A 4,283-nucleotide genomic window follows, 5' to 3' on the forward strand; every position below is an offset into this window, starting at 1 on the left:
TTGGGGGCCACTAGGATAATCTCCTTGTTCTCTATGGGTGTCCAGGAAGGTGTGAAGATTTGAGCTCCTTTGTCTTGAGACCAGAGAAGAGGAGCATGAGAACAGGCCACCGTGCTGAGGATGGCAGAGGCAAGTGGAGAGACCCAGGTCCTCGGATACTCCGCCAAGCCACCAAATCAACTTTCCTCGTCATTAAGCTATTCTGAGGTGGCCTTTGCCACTTGTACCCAAATTCACACAGACCCTTTGAGAATTTGGTGAAAACACTGAAACTTCCCCGGGAAAAAGGCTGAAATGCAGAGTTCTGAGCAACGTGGTGGCTCCTGGCTCCCTGGAAGCCCGGCACAGGCCACCACCATGGTAAGACTCCTAGTCAGGAGGACATGGTCTTATGTCATTGTTGTCACCCAATGGCAGGCTTAGTTCTGAGAGGCACGCCTGGGCTACAGGCAGCAGGTAGGAAGGAGGGGTGGCCTGTAGCACCTGGAGGCAGCCCCTGCCTTCCTGCCCACCAGAAATCGTAAGCGCCCGCTAAGTACGTGCCAGGGACTGGGCAGAGCTCAGTGAGTGTTACCTGGTTTTGTTTTGTTCTTTTCAAGGACAAGCAGGGGCAATATGCTTGGGGTGGGGTTGGGGGCTGGCTAACAGTCCCATGTGTCATCCGTTTCATCACTTCCCCTAATCTCTGCGTTCTCTGGGGTCCTCGCTAGGAGGGAAGATTGGGGGGGGACTCCCAGGGTAGAGGCAGAGGCCAAGCAGATGTCAGACTGTGGTCTCTGGGCCAGATCGCTCAATCCCAGCCTGGACCGGGGCTGAGCCTGGAGTGGGCACAGACCTAGGAGGGTCTGGCTTGCACTCCAGGAAGGCCAGGGGGTGGTGGAGGAGACAGCCCTGCCTCATACCCCAGTCCCCCACCACACCCCCAGGAGAGCAGTAGCCAGGTCCCTCGGTCTGTTCATCTGTTGGTCTGGTCACAGCCTTCCTGAGAACGCTGGATTCACCAGATTCTGTAATCTCATTTTGGGTTCATTTTCCCTTCCTTATTAAAGTCCTAATTTTTAAACACAGTCTGCAAACAACAACAACAAAGTACAAAGTCACATTGGAAGCCAACCTGAAACATCTGGAAACCTGAGGTCTCGATCCTGCAGATGATTTTGTACTTGTCACGGGACTGCGCAGAAGAACCTCAAAGCAAGCACAGGCTCGAATCTGCTTTTTAAACTATGAACTGTCGTGGCCTAAGTGCTAGTCCAATCTTAATGACAGAGCAAGTTCTGATTAGACTCACATCCAGTTTCATCTCTTGAACCGTAGTAATGAAACAGGATGTATTCCACAAGATGTTTCAATATAGTTTCTGTCCAAATTATACATTGTCAATTAAATAATGCATTGCCATTGCATTCTATACCACAGATCATTAAATGCCTATCAGAGTAAACGTCCAAGCCTCTCAGTGTAAGAGATGGTTGACATTTAGCTAGGAACTTTTAAAACACTTGAGAATAAATTATGACCCAAACTTACTCTTCTTAATGACACATATAAAGTTCAGCTTTTTAATAAAAGGATTCAGGAATAGGAAAACAAAGTCCTCAGCAGTATTAAGGAAATAAAGGTCTTTCAAAATGGTCAGTTCCTGTTTCGACTAAACTGTACATTTTTAACATAATTGGTATAAAGTGAAACTCAAAAAAAAAACAAAAACGTAGGAATTTAAAATAAAGTGGAACATCCTATTTTCAGGGTCACCAGTACCATGGTGAGATTTGTCTCTTAAACAATGACACTTAGTATCTCTGTAGTTCCATGAATACTTTTGAAGTGTCATATTAAAACCAATCTCATGGCCTTGAGGCAAAGAGAAGCAATTAGTCTTGGAGTTGTGAATAAATAAAAATCCATTTAGACACCCGTCCTTGACATGTACCTTGCAAATCTTAGAAACTTCATCTAGTGGGAAAAGAAATGTTAAATCATGAATACCAATACTAATCACATTGCCGTGTGGCTTCCTAAAACAGTTTCGCTTATACCAATCTTTTAAGTATTAATTTATATGTATATATTCACCCATACTGAACACAAAACAAAGGCATATAGCGGCCACCTAGGAGAAGAGGAGAAAAAGAGGCGTGAGGAGCACTGGGGGCCACGTGGGCCATGACAAGCGAGTTTTCGGTAGGTCCCTGCTCCTCAAACCTGAGCCTTGTGCATTTTGCCTCACTGTGTCCTCCTCAAAGGCCTGGGAAGGGGGGAAGGTTCTGTCTGTGTGATCCCAGCCAGCATTTAAGGGAGGACATTTAAGAGCAGTGGAAGTATTTGAACACTTGCTGCCCTTCTTATCTGGGTCTGTCCCTTCAATGCTGAGCGGGATGGGAGTGGAAGGGAGGTTTGCTATTCTAGGTCCTGCATGGGACAGCTGGCCACAGAGCTCAGCTGACCCCTAGGGCCTGGCGTGGCCTGGGTGCCCGGCACAGAGCATGGCGCTCTTTAGTAGCAGCTGGGGACCAGAAGCCCGGGGGTGCCAGGGCGTGGGGGGCAGAGTGGGCAGCCCGCGGGCCGCGCTGGAGCCCCTGTATAGATCCCTGACCTACTTCCAGGGCCCCTATCTGTTCCAGGAGCAGCTCAGAATCCATAAATTAAGGAAATTAACTGATGGGGCCTGCGGCATCTTTGTAAGCTATTTAAATCTATAAATTTACAACATCTTCTGCATACATCAAGTAATTCAACTAACTGCAGGGATGTAACTTTAATGAGAAAATTTCCCCCTTCTCCTGCAGTTCGAGCTCTAAAATAAATAAATAAGTAGAACCTTTCCTTAGGAGGAAAGTTTCTGCTCATCCCCGCGTGGAGAAGTTACAGGAGCACGGTCCAGACACTCTCCACGCGCGGGGTCCCCGAGTCCCCTAGTCAAGAGAGGAAGGTCCCCACTTGGTTCTCTCCCCACCGGCCCCCCCTCCCGCTCCAGGCCCGCCCCCAGAGCCCCCCGGGAGTGCGGCCGCGAGAGGGCGCCCAGGCCCAGCTGGAGCTCGGGGTGGGGGTCCCGGCGCAGCCCCAGGCCGGAGCGCACCCGCCCGACCGCCAGAGCCCGGCTCCGGCCTGGGACCCAGGGAGCCAGGCGGGGGCGCAGCGCAGGCCGGGCGCGCTGGAGGCTCCGCGCTCCGTTTCCTAGGAGCCGAGAAATGGTCGCGGAGGAGGAGGGACGAGCGGGGCGCGAGGGAAAGAGGAAAGAGAGGAGGAGGCGGGAGAGGAGGAAGGAGAGGAGGAGGAAGGGAGAACCCACACGGTGACCGGCACGACGGGGACTCTTGGCCGCCGACGTCCCCTTCGCGCCGCGCGCGCAAAGGAAATGGCGCGTCTGGCCGGTGCCCCCGCCGGTCCCTCCCCCGCGGTGGCCGACCGCGTGTCCGCAGACGTCACGGCGGAGGCTGCTCCTCGGGAGAGGGCAGCCGGGCCGAGACCCTGGCGGGCGGGCGGCCGGGGAGGGGGAGGGGCGGCCCTGCCCCCGGCCCCGCCGCCGCCGACTCGCATCCCAGTTTGTCCCCAAGTCCCGCCTCCAGCCCCGGGCGCCGCGGCGGCGGCTGCTCTCCTCTTTGTAACCGAGGAGTCAAGAAATGTGAGAAACGTGCCCTGTGTTACTTATTTGGGAGCCGAAAATTTATGCCCAGCTGAAAGCGCCCGGGGAAATATTACATCAGATGAAATGACAATGATTAAAATCAGCCTCTCCCCACCCCCTCCCGAGCCCGGAGGAGGCCCGGGCGCCGCGTGGCCGGCCGCGGGGGGCGGGGGGCTGGGCCGCGGAGGGCGCGGGGCCTGGGCGCACCGCTCCGGGAGGGTCCCGGCCGCGGCCCCGAGGGCAAGGCTCGGGCCCCAGTGGAGGCGGGCGGCGATCGCCCGACGAAAGGAGGGGAAACGGCGCATTTTTGTCGCGGAGCGCGGCAGGCGCGGGCGCGCGGAGCTAATTGCGACTCTAATCCTCTGCCCCGCGGCGCCGCCGAGCCCCGAGCAGGAGTCGCCGCGCGCGCCCGCCCGCGCCCGCCGCGCCGGTGACCCGGAGCCGGGTCGCTGCCCTGCGCGTCCGGCTGGGCCGCGGCGGGGGCTGGTTTTCTCCCCCGCAGTTGAGGGAGGCCGCGGGAGAGGAGGGAGAGGAGGCGGGAGGGCAGCGGAGAGCGGCGCGAAGAGGCGGCGGCGGCGGCGGCGGCCGCGAGGAGGGAGGAGGCGAGGGGAGGGTGTATACACAAGGAGGGCAATGCGCACTACCCGAAGGATGG

The sequence above is a fragment of the Propithecus coquereli genome, unplaced genomic scaffold (genome assembly GCF_000956105.1).
Source record: "Propithecus coquereli isolate 6110/MARCELLA unplaced genomic scaffold, Pcoq_1.0 Scaffold358, whole genome shotgun sequence".
In the NCBI taxonomy this organism is placed as follows: Eukaryota; Metazoa; Chordata; class Mammalia; order Primates; family Indriidae; genus Propithecus; species Propithecus coquereli.